The sequence below is a fragment of the Prionailurus bengalensis genome, chromosome A3 (assembly GCF_016509475.1).
Source record: "Prionailurus bengalensis isolate Pbe53 chromosome A3, Fcat_Pben_1.1_paternal_pri, whole genome shotgun sequence".
Classification (NCBI taxonomy): Eukaryota; Metazoa; Chordata; class Mammalia; order Carnivora; family Felidae; genus Prionailurus; species Prionailurus bengalensis.
This window is the reverse complement of record NC_057354.1, coordinates 129,523,744-129,539,757: the sequence shown is the minus strand read 5'-3', so window position 1 is coordinate 129,539,757 and position 16,014 is coordinate 129,523,744.

Genomic DNA, 16,014 nt, shown 5'->3' with positions numbered 1-16,014 from the left:
TGATAGAGCTTTTTTATATTTTGCAGGTTTTATTGGCGTCAAGAAGTTCTGCATGCAGTATCAGTCTGTTGAGTGGTGTTGCTACCATATAAAGTAGGCAGCATATGGTCACTGATTTGCTGAGGGTTAACTTGTCCCAATGCCTTTCTCTAGACAAAGCAAATTCCATCCAAAAAAAAAAAAAAAAAAAAGGCTGAGTCCCTATGGCCCTAGTGATTTGCTGTGATCATTAAATGCTAATCATCCAGAAATCCAATGCATATATGGCCTTAGAAATGAGCCCTGACTCTCTGCATCTAGGACAATCCATTTGTTCATGCAATAGACATTTACTGGCATTGACCTCAAGTCAGGGGTTTGCCATCCACTGTGGATTTAGGGAGAGGAAAAAATGGCCCCTGAATTCAAGTAACTTACAGCTACCTTGCAGACAACCAAGCAATTAACATCCTGTGAAAAGTTTGCTAAATAGGGGAAAGTCCGATCTTTGCAACTTGGAAATAGCAGCAGCCCCCTCAGAAACTATGTGAGGTAACAAGTATTTGTTGTTTTAAGGAGCTAGATTTCCTTGGGGGTGGGGGTAATTTGTTACAGAGCTATAAATAATCAATACACCGTGAAACTAATGAGGCTTAAATATCAGGGCTCCTCATTTGCCTTGATCTCTTCCAAAATCCTAAGATGAGGGGGAAGGCATCCCCAAGCCTTAAGGTCAAGGGGAGGGGGTCCTCCAGCAATACACTCACAAGGTCACAAGTTTTTGTAAATATGCAAATTTAAGATACTGGATTTTGTGATGTTTGAGACATTTGTTAGAAGGTTTAAAATTGTAATTAGTTGTGCTGTTTTAATTCAATCTAAACAGCCATCAACTTTTATAGTGAAATGAACATACAAATATGCAAATACACACACACATACGAGATATGGTGCATATGAGGTGTGTGATGTGCTTAGTGAGATGTGTGTTCGATACTACACATAAACAGGATATTAGTTGGATAACTAAATACATTTCATTTCCTGGTGTGGATGAATCCAGAGCCACCCACGCAATCTTGCCTCACGCCTCCTTCCATCCCTTTCTTGTGCCACCTCCAGACAGAGCTCTGCCCCTTACCAACTTCTCCAAGGGATTCAGTCTCACCAAACAACGTGTGATTCTCTAGTGTTTCAGGAGACACTGGCTGCATCATGAGAACAAGATCACACTGCAGCCCTCTAAGATACTCCATCACCACATGGCTAACTTTCTTTTAGGGCCCATCTGCTCACCATTTGATCTGACCCCAAAGCCCCCAGTCCCAAAGTGCCACTTTTCTGTTACTTGCAGAGCCCTAGAAAGCTTCGTCTCATCCCTCCTTGCCTGCCTACTTTTCTCCTGAAGATGCCTCCCTGGAACTCTAGGGAACAGCATGTCCCAACTCATTGTAAATCCATGCTGGACCATCTGGATGAGCATCTCCTTAAAAACAAGCCTGAAACATGATCCACTGGCTGCATTTACTGCAGATTAAAGATCACATTGCATCCATTAGTAGTAGGACTTAACTGAGAAATGTTAATCAGAAAAGACCAGAGGTAAGTGCGTCTCCAGTATATCACACCCATTCCAAACAAATATAACTCACAGCATGATACAGAAATTAAGGTCTAGCAGTAGTTCAAAGAGGAAAGGCACAAAAAAGCAAAGGATAAGGTGGTCCTGGTACTCAAAGGAACCTGCATCATAGAAATCAATACCTTATTTACCCTGAGTCGTGATTTAGTTTCACCTATCAGATTGTCCATATTGTTAATCTGAATCATATTTGTTTTGTGGTTTTGTTTGTATGTAATTTGCAAATATGTTTTGATTTTGTATCCACATAAGGACTATAAGCATGAAGAACTTGAAGACATTTCATATTGGTTCGTGTATATGTCAACATTTGGGGCTGGGGTGGGGAGGGCGGGGCTGTGGGCATTTTTTAATGTTTAAGAAATACTGGCTTAACATTTTAGAAAGTGATAAAAGAAAAATACAAAAAGAATTCTCATTAGTTAACATATATAAAATTGGTTTCAGGTGTAGAACTGAGTGATTCATCACTTACATATAATACCCAGTGCTCATCACAAGTGTCCTCCTTAATACCCATCGCCCTTTTAGCCCATCCCCCACCCACCTCCCCTCCAGCAACCCTCACTTTGTTCTCTATAATGCTCTCCTATGTTTCACTTCCTTCTCTTTTTTCCCCTTCCCCTATGCTCATCTGTTTTGTCTCTTAAATTCCACATGAGTGAAATCATATGGTATTTGTCTTTCTCTCTCTGACTTATTTCACTTAACATAATACTCTCTAGCTCCATCCGCATTATTGCAAATGGCAAAATTTCATTCTTTTTGATGGCTGAGTACTATTCCATCATATATATACATACACATACTATGTCTTCTTTATCCATTCATCAGTTGATGGACATTTGTGCTCTTTCCATAATTTGGCTATTGTTGACAATGCTGTCATAAACATCAGGTGCATGTGCCCCTTCAAATCAGTATTTTTGTATCCTTTGGGTAAATACCTAATAGTGCAATTGCTGGGTCCGTAGGGTAGTTCTATTTTTAACTTTTTGAGGAACCTCCATACTGTTTTCCAGAGTGGCCGCACCAGCTTGCATTCCCGCCAACAGTGTAAGAGGGTTCCCCTCTCTCCGCATCCTCACCAACATCTGTTGTTTCCTGTCCTGTTAATTTTAGCCTGTATGCTTTTTCTTTAACAAAGCTCCATGGAAAATATTGTAAATGTGCTACTACATTGGGGTTTAACAATGAATATGAAGAGCAAAATTTTCCTCTAAAAAAATAAATAAATAAGAAGATAGAGACAAACCTAGAAGCTGACTCTCAACTACAGAGAATAAGCCGACGGTTACCAGATGAGAGATGTGTGGGGCCGTGGGTGAAATAAGTGATGGGGATTAAAGACGGTGCTTGCTGTGGTGAGCATCGCTTGTTGGGATGTGCTGTAGTGAAGTGTTGAATTGCTATATTGTGCACCTGAAACTAATATTACACTGTATATTCACTACCTAGAATTTCAACAAAAATGCAAAAAAAGAGAGAGAAAAGGCATTATCTCCATGATATCAGTTATTCACTCATTTTCCTTCATTTGTTCACTCACTCATTTGATACATGTTTATTGGTTGCTGATTATATACGGGCAAGAAGCATTTGAAACACTGGGTAGAGCAATAAATAAGTTAGCCAGGTCACGATTCTCCTGCACCTTACTTTCTAGAAAAAAGAAAATGGAAAATAAAACATTTTTAAAAGACTATTTTAACATGTGATGTGTACACAGGATGAAGTAACACGGGGTGATTTGAAAACAAGTGGCTGGGAGGCTCTGAGTAAGGAAAGGTCTTTCTGTGGAAGTAACATCAAAGTTGAGCCCTGGAAAGGAGCAGCCGTGTGCAAAAAAACAGAGGATTAATGTTCCAGGCAGACAAAACAGGAAGTGCAAAGGCTCTGGGGTGAAATGGCTGGGGAAAAAAAAAAATGAATAAAGGAAAAAGGACAGATAGGCAGGTTTAGACCATACTGAGGCTTTTCAGCTGTTTGAAAGAAATCTCTATTTGATTCTAGGTGAAGTGGGAAGCTTTTGGAAAATTCCTAATAACAAGATTTGGTTTATACATAGATCACTCTAATGAATGTGTGAAAAATAAAACTAATTCTTCAAAACAAGAGTGAAAACAGCAAGATAAGTTGGAAGGCTACTGAAGTAGACCAAGTAAGAAATTTTGGTGGCTGGGTGAGGGGTTGGCAGTAGGAGCGGAAAGAAGTGAATGGATTTGGGATATAGTCAGAGGTATGAGCTTCAGGATTTACTGATGGACTGAATGTAAAGATTGGATGTGAGAAGGTGAAAAGGAGAAAGAGAAGATTCATACATGATTGTTGTTTTTTTAAAAAAATAAAACAGCATGGCTATAAAAAGTTATTCTGGGGGCTCCTGGGTATCTCAGTTGGTTAAGCATCTGACTCTTGATTTCAGCTCAGGTCATGATCTCACATTTGGTGAATTCAAGCCCCACATCAGGCTCTCCACTGATTTCTCAGATCGTGCTCGAGATTCTCCCTCTCTCTCTCTCTCTCTCTCTCTCTGCCCCTCCCTTGCTCGCATTCTGTCTCTCTCAAAATAAACAAACTTTAAAAGAAATAAGGTTGTTTTATTGATATTAATTATTTTTAAATGAAAATATATAATCAATACTTTTTGCATTGATACATTTCGTATTCCTGGCAGTGATTTTTTTTTTCAGACAGTCGAGGCTCCAAGTCAACTACGGAAGGCAGAGGTCTTTGTTAGGTGTCTGAAAAGAGGCCCAGAACAGAGGAAGCCAAAAATGGGGACCCAGAGCAATGGGTGACATCACAGGAAGTAAGGGCACAGGGAGCCAGAGCCAGAGATGAGATTTAACTCAGCTGCAAAGGCTCACCTGTGCTGCACAACTGCTTCCAAAGAGTCAGCAACACCTATCTGTTCGTGCTGAACAATAACAACTCCTGTCAGTATCATCATCGTGTCTGGGCCTCGTCAAATAAATGGGGCTGTGACTCTGCTGAGGTGTGCGGCTGGTGCCAACCCATTCCCATACCTACCTTGTGCTAAGGGAGAAAAAGCTGAACAAGATGTCCAGGAGGTCACATCCACCAACCCATTCCCATACCGACCATTGGCTAAGGGAGAAAAAACTGAACAAGGTGGCCAGAAGTTCATATCCACATTGTTGCATTTTATCCCATTATCATTCATGACCATTCACTTTATATGATGTTACAGATTTCAGAACTGAGAAACAAATAAACAAGGTGCATTTCTAAGATCACACAGCTATTTGGTGATTTAGTCCTATGTTCCTCCTACCGCACTATTAAACACAGCGGTTCAGTGCTTCTCAACCGTTTTCACACCACGCCACACACAGAAACTGGTATTTTGTACAGGATGCTGGGGTAAAGGGACAAGGATGCTCGAGGCCTGGTACAACGCCCTCAGGGGTTCCATCTGTCTCGGGGCTTAGGTGGTTGCACAATCCATTCGGTTTATAGGGTACTTAATCTGATGTTCCCAAATTTTCCAAAACCTCGGAAAGTTTTTAAAATATAGATTCCCAGGCCTCATCTAAAACATACTGTTTAAATTGCTTTCTTCTGTAAACAACACAAAATACTGACTCAAAATGTCTTAAACAATTAATAGGAAGTTCCGGTGTTGCTCAGTTATAACATGGGTTCATTTCTCCACAGTCCCATTCTGAGTTCATCAGCTCTGCCTTCAGGCTGGCTCCCCTCCTTATTCAAACATGGTTACAACTGAGGGTTGGTGGGGGGTGGGAGGGAGGGGAGGGTGGGTGATGGGTATTGAGGAGGGCACCTTTTGGGACGAGCAGTGGATGTTGTATGGAAACCAACTTGACAATAAATTTCATATATTGAAAAAAAAAGAAGAAGAAAAGCAAAAAAACAAAAACAAAAACAAAAAACATGGTTGCAACACTTCCAGGCATTAAAACAGTTTCTGTTATACAATGTCCAGCAATAAGCAGCAGCTAAGGGACTGTCTTTTTTTATGTCTCTTTCTCAAATTTTGGATCTTGCTCAGAAGCATCAAAACAGATGTAGTCTCATGCAATTAGCCCAACGTACTTAACATGATTAGCCTCACATAAATAACCACAACTGGGTCATATACCTATACATATGCCTACAAAAAGGGAGGGGGAGGGGGATGGGATCATCCTTATTGGTTTATACCACTTACAATTAACCGCTGCAAGTAGAGATAGAAATATTTCCCCCCGATTCAGTGAACAACCTATCAAAACTGGGGTTTGCCAGTTAGGAAGAAGAGTGGGTAAGAAACCATTATTGGATGCTACATGTTTGGATTGCCAAATCAAAAATCCCTGAAAATCTCTAAAATCCATTTCTAAAAGAATTATAATATGGTGATGATGATCATCCAGGTTTGGGAACCACTGTTCTGAACTCAGGGTTCCTACGGGCCCATTTGTTGCTTTTGCATAAATTAGTAGAAGATACCTCCTTCAGGAGATGTAGCCTCGGGGGGGGGGGGTACAGCTGTGAGCAGATGGCAGCTTTGTCTGAATGAGAAAAAGTAGCCCATTCCCACTCACGCGCACCTCAGGGAGCAGGGCAAGGGCTGTGCTTTTGTCTCCCAACCCCTCTCTCCTCACTGTGCCTAGTGGCATGCTGGTAAATATTTAACCACCAGCTCCGTGATTGGTAGGGCATGCCAATTTCTGTGGTGTAAATACGCCCACCATGACCAATTTTAAACTCCTGATGTAACAGGGTTGGGAAGTGATGTTCACCCTCAGTTCTCACAAGAGGTATGAATCATCATGGCACACACCTTGGTCATGGAACCAGCCAGGGGAGCATCACAACCTATCCAGCCAAATGCAACACACCTGCCAGTAATGGAAACTTGCTCTGCATGGCGAGAAACCACAAAAATAAAACCATAACACTGGCAAGATTTTATAAAAATGAGTTCTTAGTTCTAAAGACAAACTCTTCTAACTGCATTTTAAAAATCAGTTTCAGAACCACCCCCACCTGAAATGATACTCCATTTGAAAATTAATAATGAACAGAAACTATATATTTTAAGTAACATGACAATCAGGACTCTAAGTTATTCCTCATTAGTGGGAAAGAAAATCTTATACAAAAAAAAAAAAAAGAACTCAAAAGAGGCTAAGGAATTAATCACTTTTATAAATAGTGTCAAAGGAAACGATTATACCTTTGGATTCTGTTGAAAGCACAAAATTTATTTTAGAAAATTCCTATTCCTGATACTGCTTAATAATATAGAGGAACCTTAAGCAATCTATTACTTAGTTATGCGATTATTCCTTTGCCTCAAATACTTGGTGTTTTATATAAACTGTGGCATGTCCCTTCTTCTTTTTTTTTTTTTTGTTATTAACACGTGGTCCAAAATTAGGAGGTTCGTATAGCCTAGCGGCGAAATGTATCATCTCTACATCAGGCTGCCTCAGACAAAGCCCCAACTCTACTACCTGCCAGGGGTGTATTCTTGGTCCCGTCATTTAACTTCCCTCCTAACTCCAGTATCCACGGGGGTGACATAAACGTAAGAACAGTAACTATATCCCAAGACTTGTAAAAAGTGGAGATGAAATAATTCATGCCTATGCTTAACACTTTTCCCAGCACGCAGGAGATACTCTGGAGACATTAGCTTCGGGGCGCTCAGTCATACAGGCAGATCTCCTGACCAAAAGCCTGTGGACTCTGTCCAACCAACCAACCATCATGACAGCTACATTGTAGGCATTTCTCAGAGAGTTTATTATATTGATGGATAATGCAGTCTACGTCAGGCTCAGAACAAGTATTCTAATTCACATGTCTTTTATTTCACGGTCATGGCTGTGTGATTTTACATTTACACTTCTTTTTCCTCCTCACTGTTCGTGTCTCCCAGAGGGTTCTTATTGCCTCCACCCTACCATCTATGTGTTTAGTCACCCACTTAAGGCTTAAAGAGAGAAGAAGTCCCTGACCTAAGTGGCAACAGGAGATTCCTATGTTTACAAACTGTGGTGCTTTTGTTGACAGGGATGTTTTTTCTGTTTTTACTTTTTTGTTTTCTTGCAAAAACCAGGTAGACTGGCCAGGTAAGGAGCAGGAAGAGGTAGAAAGTGAACTTGGATAGGAGATGAGAGCTTCTGACACAATGGCAGAAGAAGAGAAATCTTCCATTATGTGGACCAGGGAGCTGACAGCAAGGAGACTCAGAGATGTGCATTGCCAACTAAAGACCAACTAAGGACCATGCCTCCTGCCCACACCCACCACCTCTCCATTATCTATGGACAGCACGCTTTCAGTGATCCTGGCCCCTATAGTAAGTTTCAGAGGAAAAATGGATGGACAACTTCTGGCAGGATGGACAACTTCTGCCTTTCATAAAGGCTAGGAGCAGCTGGGAACTTCTGGACAACTTCTGCTGGCTACAGCAGCTGGGAAGACACAGAATGAGTCATTCTGTATCTAATACATCACCTCTGTTATACATGTACTGGTGCAGGTGTTCTACATCAGGATTTCTTGACCTCAGCAGTATTGACATTTTGGCTAGGCAATTAGTTGTTATTTGGAACTATCCCATGCATTGTGATAGCACCTGCCCCCTACTTGTAACAACCAAAGATGCCTCCAGATAATGCCAAATGTCCCTGGGAGGCAAAATCACCCCTGGGTGAGGAACACTGTTCTACACAATAACCAGATGACAAAGCCATGATCCCCATGGCACAAAGGAAACATAAACATAGATAATCTGTAGGTTGCCCAAGGTCCCAGAGCTAACGAATGGCATGCCTTGTTTGAAACATGCATTTCTTCATTACTCTGCCTCTCCTGTGATTTCCAAGTCTATTTCAGAATCTTTAAGACTGTAGGCATTTCACAAATGTTTGTTAAATTCATCAATACATGAATGAACTTGGTAACTATCCACATTTTAATTCTCCAGGTTCTAGGCCTCCATCAAAGTAGATAGGCAGAAAACTCATACTTAGTCACGAGATCCACTGAGGCTAAAGTGGTGACATTCAGCCAAGTTCTCACCAGCATACAGCGGACTGTCATTTAGAAGAGCCCAAGTGACATGAGGTTATGCTGAAACTACTAACAGATCAGGGATCATAGGAGTTGTGTGACAGACCCAGGACCAGGTGTTAATTTCTCTGACACTCAGGGTTCTCATTTGTGAAATATTCTCACCTCACTCTCCTGTGAAGCCCAGAGATGAGGCAGGTAAAGTGTCTGTGACAAAGTCTGGCACGTAGGTGATAGTCAGTAGAAACTCTTATCATCCTTATTATCACTACTTGCTTGCATAAACTGCCTTCCTGTCTGTAGCACATAAATCACACAACAGCAGGATGCTGAGCCCTTCTTCCCTTTATGAGCAAAGATCCTGGATCATGGAAGTGTGTATTACAATTCATATAAAGAGTACGAACGAGCCTTGGGGTACCTGGGTGGCTTAGTTGGTTGAGCATCTGACTTCATCTCAGGTCATGAGCTCACGGTTTGTGAGTTTAAACTTTGCATGGCTCGCTGTTGTCAGCACAGAGCCCGCTTCAGATCCTCTTTCCCTCCCCCTCTCTCTCCCTGCCCCTCCCCTGCTCACGCTCTCTCAAAAATAAATACAAAAATAAAATAAAATTTAAATTTAAAAAAAGAATAAGAACGAGCCTGGTCATGGGTGTCAGGAGACCTGGATTCTTGTTCTGACCCTAATGAGCCATGGGAAGGTGACTGTGTCACTTGACCCTGAGACTATTTTATTGTCTGATATGTAGGAGACACATGATAATTCAGATCTTTCCTAAATCTCTTGTTCTTTGAACCTGTGTCTGTGAGATAACCATCTGCTGCAGTAGTAAAACAACAATCTCCCTGAAGCCACTTCAGTGGACTATTATGGAATTTAGATTTGAGTTGTTAAAATCAATAATCAAATCACCAAACATATAAGTTAGCTATCATGACTTGATTATTTCTATGCATGGCAAATAACTTGGATTTAAATATTTATGATTTTGCAGCCAGTTCAGGAATGCAGTCTTCTGTCATGTATTGAATAAAAATAATCAATGGAAAATAATGCCTCCCATCAAGCTCCAGTCAAATTGAATGTTGAACAGCCTAAGTGCAGACACAGCAGATTTAAAACAAAAAAAATCAATCTTCTAACACGGGGCCTAAACTTATAAATACTGAACAACCCACTCTTTCCTCTAGAACTACTCAAATTTCTGTCTCTGCTCCTGTGTTTGTGACATTCTTTCCATCTCGAATGCTCTATTGGCTTTCAAGGCCTATTGCAGCTGGACAATGAAGTCTCTTGAATCTTCTCAGGAGATGCGACACCAGCTGCCTCTAAGTTCATTTAGTCAAAAATATTCGTTGCACAGAATACTATTCGTTACATAGAACACTTACTCTGCCATGTTCCCTGGAGCTCAGGGCAGTGGAGATGATTACAAAACCACACAGAAGTATTGATGCACTTTCCTTTGTGAGCACCTCATGCACTGAAAGACTAAGGTAAGAAGACATGGGCAAATTAGGGAAGATGACCCAAGAGAAAGGTGGGAAGTAGGAGAGAGCAACAAGCTGGTGCCATTGCTTTGTTCTTTAACCACTGCACCTTTGGTAAATAAGGCACTGTTTCAGATGAATAAGCCTACGGAGAAAGGGTAAGGATGATTTGCGTAAGCTGGCATAAGCCAGGGCAAGTTTAATGAGGGGGTGGACACGATCAGATTAGTATTTTCCAACCCTGACAACAACATGGAAGGTGGAACAGAGAAGGGCAAGACCAGGTAAGAAAACAGACGAACAGTAGGGAGGCTGTTGAAGCAACAGACAGCAGATACCATAGAGACAAGGACAGAAGGCAACAAGAACAAGTGAACATGAGGACAAAATTTGAAAGGTTTTAAGGGGTAAAATCAATGGAACTTTATTGAATGTGGTGATTAAGAGAGAGGGCAGAGTCAGTGATGATATCCTGATTCCTGACTTGGAAGATGGAGAGAATGGATTCACCCATAGGGGGTTCAGCAAGCACAGCAGATTTTGGGGGTGGAGTAATGTCCATTTCAGATATACTGAGTCTGAAGTGCAGTGGAAAATATCAGTGCAGATATCCATGAGGCATTTAAATATATAAAATCAGAAGCTCAGAAAAGTGATAAGAAAGGAGAACGTAGGGAAGGAGGAGCCAAGATAGCGGAACAGCATGGAACTTTTTTTGTGTGTCTCACGTCCATGAAATACAGCCAGACCAACACTAAACCATCCTACACACCTAGAAAACCAGTTGGAGGATTAACACAACAATCTGCACAACCTGAACCACAGAATTCAGCAGGTACGCGGCACGGAGAGGTGAGCTTGGGAAGTGAGAAGGCACAGGAAGGGAGGTGCTTTTGCGACCGGAGAGAAGATGGAGACTGGGGGGGGGGGGGAGAATACGGGAAAAGCACCCCTCCCCAAAAGCAGCTGGAGAGAAAGTGGAAAATTGGAAACAGCGGCAGGGACTAAACTAAAAAGAGAGAAAGGAGAACGGAGAGGTTTAAATTCCATTAAGACTGTAAACAAGGGGAGCGCAAAGTCTGCAACTCCATAGCTCGATACCTGGCGGTGCTCTGGTGGGAAGGGTGAATCCTCAGGAACAGAGTGGGGTCCGGGAGGTTCTCGGGCCACATGGGGAAAGCGGTTCCACTGCTGGAAGGACATTTGGTAGAGACTGTTGAAGCCACCTTGTCCCAGCAGACCCCGGAAGGCAGACACATTCGTTGGTGCTGGGGCAAGGTCATTGAGGGTGAAGCCTGGTGCCAGATGTGTGTTACGATTTTCCATAATCCCTGAAACGCTGATGCTACTCTGTCTCACGATCTTTTTTTGGGACGGGCTGGCACCTGGCTGCAGTCTCGGGGCACAGGGAGCAGCAGGGTCCAGCAAGCGTTCCTGGGTGCAGCCTACATTCGGCCATTGCTCATTCGGCCTCTGATCGGTGAGACCCTTCTGCAGAGGGGCGGAACGGGTCAAAGCTGCAGTCCTTCGGAAGTAAGGGGCTGGGGAAAACAGCCACAATCTGAGACAAAACTCGGGAGAGAGGTACTGCCTGGGGCCCGGTCATGGAAAGTGAAAGAGCGGGGAGTGGATGAAAGCTGAAGACAAAGGACGGGTACGTGACTGCTGATCTGAGAGAAGAGACTGGGTAGCTGGGTGGCGCCATTTTCCCACTCCCACACATACACACCTATGAGCACTGCAACAATCCACCCCAGTAGGCTAGCAGCTCCATCTAGTGGAGAGTGGAGTGGAGCTGTTACACTGAGCCCCGCCCAACTGGGGCCACCTTCGCTCTTGAAGAACACAAGTCTCACCGCCGGCTTAGTTTATGGACTATAAACGCTACATAGACTGACTCCTAGGGGAAAACGAAATCAATTCAGTCCTACTTCAATCTGTTAGCAGCTTCATCTATACAATTTTCTTTCTTTCTTTCTTTTTCTTTTTCGCTTTTACATTTCTTTTCTTTTTCGTGAATACATAAAGAGAAAAGTTCATTTTTATTTTCAATTTTTACCAAAAATATTTTTCATTAATTTCTATTACTATATTTTTTTAACTTTGTGTAAATTTTTTCAAATTCTATTTTACTTCCACCATTTTATTTTAGTTTACTTCAGTGTATTTCCCTTCCAAATTTTTGAATGATTTCCTTTCCTTTCTTTTTCTTTTTTTTTTCATTTTTCTTTTTCTTGAATCCAGAAAGAGAAAAACTTCATTTTTACTTTCAATTTCTATTAAAATATTTTTAATTTTTTTTACTATATTTTTGCTTTTATGTAAATTTTCTCAAATTCTATTTTACTTCCATCATTTTTTTTAGTCTACTACAGTGTATTCACTTTTTAAAATTTTCAAACGATTGTTTTTCTTTTTTTAAATCTTTTTTTCTATTTTTCATTTCTTTTCTTTTTCTTGAATACAGAAAAAGAAAAAATTCATATTTATTTTAATTTTTATTAAAAATATTTTTCTTTAATATGTTTTCTACCATATTCTTTACTTTTGTGTATATTTTTTCAAATCCTATTTTACTGCCATCATCTCATTTTAGTCTACTTCAGTGTATTCATTTTTTCAAATTATCAAACGATTTCCTTTTTGTCCCCCCGCTTTGTCTCCTCTAATCTGTGAAACCACTCAACATCCAGACCAAAACACACCTAGGATATAGCATCATTTACTCGATTTGTGTGTGTGTGTGTGTGTGTTTAATTTTTTAATTTTAATGTTTTTTAAATTTTAATTATTTTTAATTTTCTACCTCATTAATCCCTTTTCTCCCTTCAAAATGACAAAATGAAGGAATTCACCCCAAAAGAAAGAGCACAAAGAAACGACAGCCAGGGATTTAAACAACACAGATACAAGCGAGATGTCTGAACCAGAATTTAGAATCACGATAATAAGAATACTAGCTGGAATCAAAAATAAATTAGAATCCCTTTATGCAGAGATTAAAAAAAAAAGTAAAAGTAGTAAGAATGAAGTTAAAAATGCTATAACTGAGCTGCAACCATGGATGGATGCAGCGGCAGCAAGGACGGATGAGGCAGAACAGAGAATGAGCAATACAGAGGACAAACTTGTAGAGAATAATGAAGCAGAAAAAAAAGGGAGATTAAGGCAAAAGAGCACAATTTAAGACTTAGAGAAATCAGTGACTCATTAAAAAAGAACAACATCAGAATCATAGGGGTCCCAGAGGAGGAAGAGAGAGAAATAGGGGTGGAAGGGTTATGTGAGCAAATCATAGCAGAAAACTTTCCTAACCTGGGGAAAGACACAGACATCAAAATCCAGGAAGCACAGAGGACCCCCCCCCATTACATTCAACAAAAACCAACCATCAACAAGGCATATCATAGTCAAATTCATAAAATACTCAGGCAAGGAGAGAATCATGAAAGCAGCAAGGGAAAAAAGTCCCTAACCTACAAAGGAAGACATATCAGGTTTGCAGCAGACCTATCCACAGAAACTTGGCAGGCCAGAAAGGAGTGGCAGGATATATTCAGTGTGCTGAATCAGAAAAATATGCAGCCAAGAATTCTTTATCCACCAAGGCTGTCATTCAAAATAGAAGGAAAGACAAAAAGTTTCCCAAACAAAAATTAAAGGAGTGTATGACCACTAAACCAGGCCTGCAAGAAATTTTAAGGGAGACTCTCTGAGGGGAGAGAAGATGAAAATAAACAAACAAATAAATAAATAAATAAATAAATAAATATTATACACACACACACACACACACATACACACACACATACATACATACACACACACAGAGAGAGAGAAAGAAAGAAATACCAAATGCAACAAAGATTAGAAAGGACAAGAGAACAACACCAGAAACTCCAACTCTACAAGCAACATAATGGCAATAAATTCATATCTTTCAGGACTCACTGTAATCATCAATGGACTCAATGCTCCAATCAAAAGACATAGGGTAACAGAATGGATAAGAACACAAGATCCATCTATATGCTGTTTACAAGAGACCCACTTTAGACCTAAAGACACCTTCAGATTGAAAACAACGGGAAGGAGAACCATCTATCATGCTAATGGTAAACAAAAGAGAGCTGGACTAGCCATACTTATATCAGATAATCTAGACTCTTTTTTTTTAATTTTTTTTTACGTTTATTTATTTTTGAGACAGAGAGAGACAGAGCATGAATGGGGGGAGGGTCAGAGAAAGAGGGAGACACAGAATCGGAAACAGGCTCCAGGCTCTGAGCTGTCAGCACAGAGCCCGACGCGGGGCTCAAACTCACGGACCACGAGATCATGACCTGAGCCGAAGTCAGCTGCTTAACCGACTGAGCCACCCAGGCGCCCCATTCTAGACTTTAAAATAAAGACTGTATCAAGAGATGCACAAGGGCATTATATCATAATAGAGGGATCTATCCATCAAGAAGACCTAACAATTGTAAACATTTATGCGCCAAATGTGGAGGCACCCAAATATATAAATCAATTAATCACAAAGAAACACAATCGATAGTAATACCATAATAGTAGGAGACTTCAACACTCCACTCACAACAATGGATAGATCATCTAATCAAAAAATCAACAAGGAAACAATGGCTTTGAATGACACACTGGACAAGATGGACTTAACAGATATATTCAGAACATTTCATCCTAAATTTTTTTTTTTCAACGTTTATTTATTTTTGGGACAGAGAGAGACAGAACATGAACGGGGGAGGGGCAGAGAGAGAGGGAGACACAGAATCGGAAACAGGCTCCAGGCTCTGAGCCATCAGCTCAGAGCCCGACGCGGGGCTCGAACTCCCGGACCGCGAGATCGTGACCTGGCTGAAATCGGACGCTTAACCGACTGCGCCACCCAGGCGCCCCTCAGAACATTTCATCCTAAAGCAGCAGAATATACATTCTTCTCCAGTGCACATGGAACATTCTCCAGAATAGACCATATACAGGGAAACAAATAGGCCTAAATAAGTACAAAAAGATAGAGATCATACTGTGCATATTTTCAAACCACAACGCTATGAAACTCGAAATCAACCACAAGAAAAAATTTGGAAAGTTAACAAATACTTGGAGACTGAAGAACATCCTACCAAAGAATGAATGGGCTAACCAAGAAGTTAAAGAGGAAATTAAAAAGTATATGGAAGCCAATGAAAATGATAACACCACAACCCAAAACCTCTGGGACTCAGCAAAGGCGCTCATAAGAGGAAAGTATATAGCAATCCAGGCCTTCCTAAAGAAGGAATAACCTCAGATACACAACCTAACTTTACACCTTAAGGAGCTGGAAACAGAACAGCAAATAAAACCCAAAACCAGCAGAAAACAGGAAATTAATAAAGATTAGAGCAGAAATTAATGATATCAAAACCAAAAAAACAGTAGAACAGATCAATGAAACCAGAAGCTGGTTCTTTGAAAGAATTAACAAAATTGATAAACCACTGGCCAGTTTGATCAAAAAGAAAAAGGAAAGGACCCAAATAAATAAAATCAAGAATGACAGAGATCACAACCAACACAGCAGAAAAGAATAATAAGAGAATATTATGTGCAATTATATGCCAATAAAATGGGCAATCTGGAAGAAATGGACAAATTCCTAGAAACATATACACTACCAAAACTGAAACAGGAAGAAATAGAACATTTGAACAGATGTATAACCAGTAAGGAAATCGAATTAGTAATCAAAAGTCTCCCAAAAAACAAGAGTCCAGGGCCAGATAGATTCCCAGGGGAATTCTACCAAATATTTAAGGAAGAGTTAACACCTATTCTCTTGAAGC